Source organism: Prunus avium, chromosome 2 (assembly GCF_965620075.1).
Source record: "Prunus avium chromosome 2, drPruAviu1.hap1.1, whole genome shotgun sequence".
Taxonomy (NCBI): domain Eukaryota; kingdom Viridiplantae; phylum Streptophyta; class Magnoliopsida; order Rosales; family Rosaceae; genus Prunus; species Prunus avium.
Window position 1 is genome coordinate 5330987 of NC_142285.1, and position 11883 is coordinate 5342869.

An 11883-nucleotide genomic window follows, 5' to 3' on the forward strand; every position below is an offset into this window, starting at 1 on the left:
CTCTTCAGCCAAAAGTGAAACATGTAATTCTTGCAGATTTTCTGATTGACGCGTTGTTCCTTATTGAGTTATAGCTACAGTTAAAGGAGGTTACGTAAGCTCTTTGTTGTCATCTAGATCTGTTTAATTACTCAGATGCTTTCATAATTTGTGTGAGGTTCATATGTTAAGCTCTTTATACCATATTTATATTCAAAAGATTGAAATAAGTACAAATCTTTTGTTACCAAAGGACTTGGATTAACAAAAAAAATTTGGATCATCACAATAAGGTTTTCTAGCAACAAGTCCTTCACAGTTTTGTTTTATTTACCACAGGAACAAGTGTCAGATACAATCATAAAATTTCCTTGGGATGCAACAATGAAGTTTTGAAGAATAAAAACAATGCAATTACCATGAAGCTGCTTTGCTGCGTACAAGAATTGGACTTCTAACTCTATGAGTTCCATCATACCAAACCAGTGACGCCGACGCATGTGATCCATCCGGCAAGCCTTTTGCAACGACTGTCACGGTGAAAGTCTTCTCCTCATTCAAGGACTTGAATGAAAGAACTTGAGGTACTACTTTGATGTCAACTTTAGAATCCGGGAGGATTTTGGCCTTGTAGGTAGAGTTTGCAAGGCCAACGTTTTTAACTGTTCTATTAAAGTTAATAGTAAAAGATGTCACTGGTTTAACAACAGCAGCCAGAGAAGGGTAATTGAAATCCTTTGGTGATCCTTTCTCAGAGCCTTTAGGACAAGAGCTGTTCTCTCCCGATATAAGTTTAACTCTTGCATCATCCAGGAACGAGCAGAGCAACTTAATGTGATCATCTTCAGAAGTTTCGTACACGAGGCCAGGATCTAGAGCTGTTACAGGATTGATGTGTCCAGATCCATGAGCAAATTCAGCAGGAGAAACGTCGTCGGTGTGGTTCATGGGCCAAGCTGTAGTCATAAGAGATGATTTGATGGCTGCTGGAGACCATTCAGGGTGGAATGTTCTAATATATGCAGCTGCAGCAGCAGCATGGGGACAAGCCATGGAGGTTCCAGATAGTAAACTGTATTTGACATGCCTCCCATCGTCAGGGCTATCTGTGATAGCAGCAACAGGCGAAAATGCAGCCAAAATATCTACTCCTGGGGCGCTTATGTCTGGTTTAATAATTTCTGGTAAAATCAAATTCGGTCCACGGGAAGAGAAAGAAACAACAATGGGTGCAGCAGGATCTTTTATGGCTTCACTTTTTAATATGTTGGCTTTAGCATGTTTTGTGGAGTTCAGGTAGGACTTGAGCCCCTCATAATCTTTGATGCTTAAACCTGTTGCAGGTAGTGGGACAATAAAAGCAACATCCTCACTGGCACTGATTACAATGGAACCTAGTGCACCAGCTTGAAGAGCCACTATATCTCCATCAGACGCATCACATACCAAAATCTTTCCCTTGACTAAATCACTGTCTATGCAGCCTGCTAAACAACTCTGAGCATCGAAATTGGAGCAGTGACTTGTAGCATCTTTTCCATATACCAAAGGATAACTTGTTCCATTGGATGTGAAAGAGTTCACCGAATTCCCGATGAGTGTCCTTCCATTTCCAAGAACAACCTTGTCAATGATCCGGCGATCTGTGCCACTTGCTGCAACTGTAAGTACCCATGGTTCTACACTTACTACGGTACCCTCTTCAGGGCCACGGTTGCCTGCAGAATGTGCGGTTAGTATCCCTTTCTTCATTGCATGAAAACTGCCAATGGCTATAGGATCCTTATCAAAAGGAGTGACGGAAGTGCCTCCAAGTGAAATTGTAATGATGTCAACTCCATCAGCAATAGCATCGTCAAAAGCAGCCATGATAGCCTCTCCAGGGCACTTTTTGAATTCGCAGACTTTATAGGCAGCAATTCTCGCAGAGGGAACTCCTCCTCTTGCAGTACCTTGTGCTAGTCCATAAAAGCTCGCGCCCTTAAAGGCATTCCCTGCTGCCGTTGAGGCAGTGTGGGATCCATGTCCAACTTCATCCCTTGCTGATGATGAGTTGTAACGCCGAGCTCCAATGATCTTGTTGTTGCAAGTGAAATTTTTGCCACCTTCACAAACACCTTTCCACTTCTTGGGAGCCGGACTAAAACCTTCGTCATTGAAGCTCTGCGATTCGGGCCAAATTCCAGTGTCGATCACACCAACGACAACATCACTCTCAGTAGTAGAATTTCGTTTGGTTTCGTCATTGAGACCAATAAAATCCCAAGATCTTGTTGTGTGAAGTTGGAAGTTTGTGCTTGGAAAGACAGAGACTACTTCCTTCATGTTAGCAAGCCTTTCTATTTCTTGGTCAGTGAGCTTGGCAGCGAACCCATTGAAGCTCCTTTTGTAGCTTCTTATCAAGAAATTAGAAGCAGAAGTGCTCTCCACAACTCTTTCGAGTATACCAATTTGGTGAGACAATGGTGAGAAGGCCTCATCATTAGGAAGTGATCCCAAGTAGACAATATATGGCTTTCTGTCTTCATCGTCAATGGCTTTGCACAATAAGCTCATAGTGAGTATGAGAATGGAGAAAACATAAGGAAACAGGAGAGCTCTATGCTTTGCCATTGTTTCGATTCGATGCTCTTAGACTAGACCATTACCCGTGAAGAATACTTTATAGGGGAAGAAGGACAGAACAATCTTATCTCCATTAACATCCAAGATTTTTCTTTCCTTTAGTTTCCAGTGCGCATTTGGAAATATTACAGCTTACATAGACATTATTTCTTCCCTTAAACTACAATTTCTAAGTGCATGTTTGCATATTTGAATTTAGACTTAATTCTGGCCCTGGTAATTTTTTAATGTGTTACAAATTTTTATTTTTTTTATTTTTTATTTTTAGAGAAAGGCGATAGTGTTTTATTGATAGAGGAAGAAGTAACTAGTACAAAAACTGGGCTGTGTCGTAGGGGATTAGACACTAAACCGTGCAGATTTTCTTACCCTCCTTTTCAATCCATACTTGGAATTATAGATAGTTGACAAATTTGATTCCTTAACCACAATCCCAAGTTCATATATACATATGGATAAAATACGAACCAAATGATATCCAGTACTCATCACCAAATCAGAAATACACTTTAGTTTTCTGTCACTGTTTTCAGAAGAAAAAATTATAAAGATTCCAGTACGCACAATGTTGAAATCCACAACACCAAACACAGAAAACACTAACAACTCTCCATTTTGACGACAATTAGCACGAATCCAACACAGTAACAATTGCACAAGATCAAGCTCATGATCAACAAAGGATAAAACACAACCCTGTTACTAGAGCTCTTATTTAGTTTGCAGTGAAAAGAAAAGAGAGATGAAAACAAACAAGAATGCACCAGATCATTCTATCTCTCAGAGATCAGTTTGTTGCAAGCAACAAATAATAAAACCACTGTTTGATTACCCAAAAATAAATCATTGAAAACAAAATAACAGAAATTTACCAATGTCCGCAGTTGGGGAAATGATTACAGAAAGTTTACATTGTATCCAGATGCTCGTTATGCAAGATGCTTGTGGTCATCTAGATCTGTTTAATTACTCAGATGCTTTCAGAATTTCTGTGAGGTTCATATGTTAAGCTCATTATACCAGGTTTATATTTAAAAGATACAAATAAGTAAAATGTTTTGTTACCAGAGGAGTTGGATTAACCAAAAAAATATTTGGATAATGACAATCAAGTTTTCTAGCAACAAATCCTTCACATTTCTGTAACTTTTATTTATCACAGGAACATGTGTCAGATACAATCAGAAAATGCCCTTAATTGGTATGCAACAATGAAGTTTTAAAAAATGACGATGAAACTGCTTCGCTGCGTACAATAATTGGACTTCTAACACTATTGAGTTCCATCAGACCAAATCAGCGACGAGGACGCATATGATCCATCTGGCAAACCTTTTCCAACGACGGTCACAGTAAAAGTCTTCTCCTCATTCAAGGACTTGAATGAAAGAACTTCAGGTACCACTTTGATGTCAACTTTTGAATCTGGGAGAATTTTGGCCTCGTAAGTAGAGTTTGCATGGCCAACATTCTTAACTGTTCTATTGAAGTTAATTGTAAATGATGTCACTGGTTCAACAACAGCAGAAAGCGAAGGATAATTAAAATCCTTTGGTGATCCTTCCTCAAAGCCTTTAGGACAAGGGATGTTCTCTCCCGACATAAGTTTAACTCTGACATCATCCAAGAATGAGCAGAGAAACTTGATGTAATCGCCTTCAGAAGCTTCGTACACGAGGCCAGGATCTACAGCTGTTACCAGATTGATGTGTCCAGATCCATGAGCAAATTCACCGGGAGCATCGTTGGTATGGTCCATGGGCCAAGCTGTTGTCATAAGAGATGATTTGATGGCTGCTGGAGACCATTCAGGGTGGAATGTTCTAATATATGCAGCTGCAGCAGCAGCATGCGGGCCAGATAGTAAACTGTATTTGACATGCCTCTCGTCGTCAGGGCTATTCATGATGGGAGCAACAGGCGAAAATGCAGCCAAAATATCTACTCCTGGGGCACTTATGTCTGGCTTAATAATTTCAGGCAATATCGAATTCGGTCCACATGAAGAGAAAGAAACAACAATGGGTGCAGCAGGATCTTTTATGGCTTCACTTTTTAATATGGTTGCTCGATCATCTTTTGTAGAGGTAGGACTTGAGCCCCACATATTCTTTGATGCTTAAACCTGCTGCAGGTAGTGAGGCAATAAAACTTACATCGTCTCTGGCACTGATGAAAATTGAACCTTGTGCACCAGCTTCACGAGCCACTATCTCTCCAATGGACTGATCACATACCAAAATATGTCCCTTGACTAAATCACTGTCTACGCAGCCTGCTGAACAAATCCGAGTCTCGAAATCAGAGCACTTACGTGTAGCACCTTTTCCATATACCAGACTTGTTGCGTTGGATGAGAAAGAGTTCACTGAATTCCCGATTAGTGTAAGTACCCAAGCCTCTACACTATTTACGGTACCTGCTCTAGGACCATTGTTGCCTGCAGAATTTATGGTTAGTATCCCTTTCTTCATGGCATGAAAACTCCCAATTGCTATAGGATCACTATCAAAAGAAGAGACCAAAGTTCCTCCGAGTGAAATTGTAATGATGTCAACTCCATCAGCAATAGCATCGTCAAAAGCAGCCATGATAGCCTCTCCAGGGCACTGGTTAAGTTCGCAGACTTTATATGCAGCAATTCTCGCAGAGGGAACTCCTCCTCTTGCAGTACCTTGTGCTAGTCCATAAAAGCTCACGTCGTTAACGGCGTTCCCTGCTGCCATTGAGGCAGTGTGTGTTCCATGGCCAATTTCATCCCTTGCGGATGATGAGTTGTAATGCCGAGCTCCAATGATCTTGTTGTTGCAAGTGAAATTTTTGCCACCTACACAAACACCTTTCCACTTCTTGGGAGCCGGACTAAAACCTTCGTCATTGAAGCTCTGTGATTCAGGCCAAATTCCAGTGTCGATCACACCAACGACAACATCACTCTCAGCAGTAAAATTTCGTTTGTTTTCGTCTTTGAGACCAATAAAATCCCAAGATCTTGTTGTGTGAAGTTGGAAGTTTGTGCTTGGAAAGACAGAGACTACTTCCTTCATGTTAGCAAGACTTTCTATTTTCTTGGTCAGTGAGCTTGGCAGCAAACCCATTGAAGCAGAAGTGCTCTCCACAACTCCTTCTAGCATTCCTATTTGGAGAGACAATCGTGAGAAGGCCTCATCATTAGGAAGTGATCCCAAGTAGACTATATATGGCTTTCTGTCTTCATCATCAATGGCTTTGCACAATAAGCTCATAGAGAGTTTGAGAATGGAAAAAACATAAGAAAACAGGAGAGCTCCATGCTTTGCCATTGTTTCGATTCAATGCTCTAGACCGTTACCGATAAAGAATACTTAATAGCGGGAAGAAAGGAGGACATAACAATCATATCTCCATTAACATCCAGATTTTTCATTCCTTCAGTTTTCAATGCAGGTTTGGAGTTACAGCTAACCTAGATATGACTTCATCACTCACACCACAATTTTCAAGTGCATGTTTCCAAATTGGAATTTAGACTTAATTCTGGTGGCCCTGGTAATTTTTGAATACCTCAAAAATCTCATTGCAATTAAAGGGGGCAGATTGTCATACCTTCCTTTTGAATCCATACCTGGAATTATAGATAGCTGACGAATTGGATTCCTTGAACCATAATTTCAAGTTCATACAGTTGTACAATGACATTCAATAAGGGGAGACCAAAGGGAAAAGTAAACTCATATATTTATAATTATATATTCTACCTATTCATTCCATATGTCAATGACATTCTATCTACTCTTTTCTTTCTATTTTGTTTTTTTGTTTTGGTATTGAGGTTAATAGAAATCTTTTCTTCTTCCTCATTCGTGGCGTCTCCTAACATTCGAGATTCAACATATATTTCTTGATCAACATTTTCATTGCTCAATTCTGGGAGGGGTTCATGCTTCAGCAGAGTTTCAGTTGAAGGCATCTTTGATACTAATGAGCACGTAAGCAACTTCAAAACCTGAAGCAAGTGAAAAGATCATCAGAAACTAGCATTTCATTTCTTACTAGAAAATTAACTTTGGTGGTATAACAGATCATTTACCTCATCAACTCCTACATTGACTGTCAACTCCTCAATACTATTCCATCCCGTGAATCCGAGGTTCTTAACTAATTATAAATCTGGCTGTAGAAGTAAATGGGGGCATCACTTTTAAATCATCACTAATTATAAATCTGGCTGGACCTTTTACAAAGACCTCACCATATTCAGCACCAGACACTGGAAGGGTGGTCTCCGTGTCCATTAGACGCTTACAACGTTGACAAGGAACCGTTTGGTAATAACTAAAAACAAGACTGCTCCGAAAATTTCTGCAATGTGGATTAGAACATGTAAAGTACCGCGTGGGTTCGCAATCATCAAATTTCAGTTTGAGGTTGTCCAAGAGATATTCTGTCCTATTGCGGGGACGTAACAGCATGGCTCTACATTCTTCAGTACGGCAAAGCTGTGAGTCAAAACTCTCCACACTTCAATATATGTTGTCCATGCAACCAATTCCCAAGGGTTGTGAACGATGGGAGTTAGGCGGCGCCTGGGCGCCCGCCTAGGCGGCCTAGGCGGGTCTAGGCAGACGAAGGGCGGTTGAAGCGCGCAGGGAGTTAGGCGGGGCCGTCATTTCACCCTAATCATTATGGGTAGGTGCCAGGAAGTTAGGCGGAGCCTGGGCGCCCGCCTAGGCGGAGCCTGGGCGCCCGCCTAGGCGGGTCTGGGTGGGCGTTTTGCCGTTGAGGAGCGGACGAGGGTCGGTTGAAGCGTGCAAGAGCCGCTGCTTGTTAGGAAGAAAGACGGAGAGGCAGACAGATGAAATCGAAACAGAGAGAGGAAGGAGAAGGAGACGCTTGGGAAGAAGAGATACCTGACCTAATTTTTAATATAACTAACGGGTTGGGTTTTGTAAAATGGCCCTAAACATTGTATTAAAATGGGCCTATTTTTACTTCTTTTTTTTCAGTTTTTTTAAATATCAAGGTTACTGAAAATACAAAAATAAAAGTCAGATAATATCAAGGTTGGAAAATATTAAAATTTTCTTTTATATATCTTATTATTTTGCATAATTTTGGTATAAATTTATAATTTATAATATAAAATAATTATTAAAAAAAAAAGGGTGCCTAGGCCCCGATTACTCCTCTAGGCTCTAGGCCCATGCCTAGCGCCCACTTACTACCTAGGGATTTTTCGAACTTATATTAAAAAAAGAAAAGCATATATATGAAAATGTTGTATCATAAAATACAAATGGGACATATAAAAATATTTTCTTTTTATGAAATATTTTCATAAGTCTTATGTGTATTAGATTGTACGCCACACAGTAGGGGCAGAGCTATAGCAAGGCCTGTCGTGGCCCTAGGCCCCCATTTAATTTTCAATCTATTGTAATATATTATAAAATAGATGATACAGCAATATCATTACTGCAATTAGATTTGTGTTGACCCTCTCAGTTGAAGATGAAAAACCTATGTGGAAGTGACTTTGAAATTTTTGCCCCTTCATGCTAAGAATCCTAGCTCCGCCATTGCCAGACAATTGGTGTACCTATGAAATTGACAGAAAATGCATTTTCTAGTCTAAGTGTGAATCCTAGGGATCAATCAAACACAGGTCAACCTGGAAGTTCAAAGTCTAAGAAGAACTGGAAACCACAGAAATGGAAGAAATGGGATGCAAAGTCTGAGAACAATTCCAAGAAGGAAAACCAGAATGAAGGAGCAAAGGGTCCTTGCAAAACATGTGACAAGCTTCACTATGGTGCTTGTTGGTTCAAAGGCAAGCCTAAATGCTACAAATGTGATAGGTTTGGTCATCTGGCAAAGGATTGCAAAGGCAAACCAGCTCAGCTAACTATGCAATACATAAGGAGGAAGAAGGTACAATGTTTTATGCATGTCATTCTGCTTCTGTGGTGAAAAATAATGATGTGTGGTATTTGGATAGTGCTTGTAGCAATCACATGACCTCACATGAATCCCTTCTAATCAATGTTGATACAAATGTCATTGGAAAGGTAAAAATGGGCACAGGAGATTTGGTGCAGGCCACTGGTAAAGGTACCTTAGTGATTGACACTGAATTTAGGCCTAGATACATTAAGGAAGTCATGCTTGTACCAGGGGTGGATGAAAATCTACTCAGTGTTGGTCAGATGGTGGAACATGGATCTTCCTTGATTTTGGGAAACTCAATGGTGGAGGTATTTGATGACAGCTCAATGGAACACTTGGTTGCTAAAGTTCCAATGATAGGGAATAGATGTTTTCCACTCTCTCTGAAATATGTGAATTATGTGGCTATGAAGGCAACTGTTGTAGATACTATTTGGTGTTGGCTTAGGAGGTTTGGTCATCTCAATCTGCAGAGCTTGAAATTGTTACAACAAAAGGAAATGGTTTATGGACTGCCAGAAACTGGGAATGCATAGGGAATTTGCTAAGGTTGTGCTGTCACATCCCGAGATCGGCTTCGCCGTAGCACAATATTGTTCGCTTTGGGCCCCCCTCTCTGCCCTCACGGTTTTGTTTCTAGGAGCTCACGAGCAACTTCCCGGTGGGTCACCCATCCTGGGATTGCTCTGGCCCCAACTTGCTTAACTTCGGAGTTCCCATGACTCCTAAGCTAGTGAGCTCTCAAAAGACCTCGTGCTAGATGGAGGCAGGCATGTACATATAAGGCACATGATCGGTGCATATTTACATATCATTTTGTACCCTTCTAGCTTATGATTTGGTTATGTTTTTTTTAGTTAAACTTGTGCTTTTAATCCTTTTTGTGTTTATCTTTCAGTTCATTGAGCTTTAGGTAATAATGATGGCTTTAGAGAGCATAATTCATGCAATTCAAGCATGTTAAGGCTTAATTTGGATGAATGGATGAAGAGCTTAAAGACAAACTCATTTTGGCTACAGCCCCCTGCCAGTCCAGTTCCGTAGGTCATATTGCAAGCTTTGTTTCAACAACCTACATAGCTCGAATGATGCCACATTCTTCATGAAAGTTGTTCCAATTGGTGTGTCCTATAACATATCCAAAATTCAGCCCCATTGGATAAATCTGGAGTCCGTTACCTAGCAAACACAGAACCATGCTCAGGATGGATCTTATCAGCGCGGAAAATGAGTTAGAAATTTGTTTCGGCCTTAACTTCTTCCTCCGACCTTGGATTGGCCCAAATAACATATGGCTGGAAAGAAGACATTCTGAACTTCAATTTAGAGTGCTTAAAGTCCTAATTGGATTAAGGGAAGCCCAAGTTGTAAGCCCTTGAAGTTGCTGGTCATGCTGACCTCAGCATGTGCTGGTTGGATGCTTGGTCATGGTGAGCTAGGTATGAGCTATCATTTCTGGTTGGAAGCTTGGTCATGGTGACATGAAGATGAGCTAGGGCTGCTGGTGGGATCTATTGGTGAAGTGCATCAACCAATTCAAGATTTTCTAATACAAGTGCATCACCCAATTTAGATTTTCTAATACAAGTGCATCAACCATTTCAGATTTTATAAAACAAGTGTTGTATGCATTAGCCATATTGAATTCAGATTTTCACTTCCTCTAGGCCTATAAATAGGGATGTTCTCTAAGCTTGTAAACACACCCCAAGGGGGGGAGCTCTCAAACACTTCTCTAGAGCTCCCTTCCCTTCTCTCCCTCAAATTCTCTTAGTTTTCCTTTCTAGTTTTCAATTGTTATAATGAGATCTTTGTGCTAAAATTCTCCTTAAGTTTTTCTTAGTTCCACTTTACTTTTCATTATGTAAATTCTTTTCTTTAGTTTCAAGTTTGATTAGTTTCCAAGTTTCAATTATGGTTTTTGTTCTTATTCATTATGCTTATAAGTTAATATGCTAGTTTGAATGATTGATCACCATTTAGGCTTGCATGTTAGCTATCTTGGTTTGAATTAAGAGTATACACCATGCTTTAATTCGAATTGAACTATGAATAGGAAGAGTATGTATGGACATTCGACAACAGGGATTAGATACATACTTGGTTGTTTAAATTGTTCTTCTATGCTTAATGGGTTCCTAATGCTTAATTTTAGGTTAGACAACAAATGATCAAATTAGGGAATTAGGAACACAAGGTTATGACCACACACCATGGCTTAATCATACTTTAGCTAGAATCAATCCATTAATCTAATTGAACTTGGGAACTTATTTGCTTGAGGTATTTCCTTTTTCTTGTTTTATTTATTTCCTTTTTTTTCATTTCTGTTTTGTGTAGGAGAAATGAATGGGATCATTCAATCACCAATCCTCGTGGGATCGACCTCGCACTTACATACGCTATACTACCGAACGGCTCGTGCACTTGCGAGTATCACAAGTTGAGGATGCAACTGAATCCATTTTGGTGCAGCTGTATCTACACAACAAGTTTTTGGCGCCGTTGCCGGGGATCGGTAACATTGTTTGATTCTATTTGGCTTTCCTACTTTAATTTTTTTTTTGTTAACTGGACAATTTCAAGTTTTAAAGTTAATGACGTTAATGGACAATTTGTGTTTGTAGTCCAACAGAAAAGGACAATTGCCCAACAAGCAAGAGAACTGGGTTTAAGTCCCAGCTTACACAACCCATTGGTGCTTGTTGCTTTGAAGCATGGAATTGGACTTGTGTTGATTTTTCCTTTTCATTTTTAGTTTTTTTTTTATATTTCATAATCCTTTAATTCCGTTTCAAGTTTTTGTGTGTGTTTGTTTTAGCAATGTAAATAGCTCAATAAAAATGGAGAGAGATGGCAACTTCAAAGATAGGAAGTGTGGAGTAGTGAGAGAAGTCGCGACCTCCAATGCATCACGCTCGACCTAATCGCTTCAAGGGGAAGTATTTCGATCCTTTCTCTTTACTTGTTTTGTTTTTATTTTAGTAATTTTAAGTTTATGTTTCTTTTATATAAAAAAAAAAATTAAAAAGATTTTTTATATGAGCTGACTCGTGGTAACTCCAGTGAGCGTCTCCGTCAATACAGTGTCTAGGAGTTCTTTAGGCGACACCTTCGGTGTCTAAGAAGTTTGGGTTTTAAGCGGGACCATTGTGACCCCTCCAACCTTCCCGGATCCCCTGGCTGTGTTTTCTGAGGCCCTTAACTGGTCATCCTTGAGTTACTTGTATATTTGTGTGTTTTAATAAATTTAAAAAAAAATATTCAATTTGCAATTTGAAACCTCTCGTTTTTCTTTTCTGTTTCTTTTCTTTGAGTCATTTTCAGTTTTCCTTCCCACACCAATGATAAATC

The 11883-nt window shown here is 39.8% G+C and overlaps 2 pseudogenes; both read right to left on the reverse strand.

Annotated features, from left to right (window-relative positions):
* Positions 1-393: 393 nt before the first annotated feature.
* Positions 394-2592, reverse strand: LOC110772610 (subtilisin-like protease SBT4.4 pseudogene; annotated as a pseudogene).
* A 1206-nt stretch (positions 2593-3798) lies between these two features.
* Positions 3799-5906, reverse strand: LOC110772611 (subtilisin-like protease SBT4.4 pseudogene; annotated as a pseudogene).
* Positions 5907-11883: the final 5977 nt, after the last annotated feature.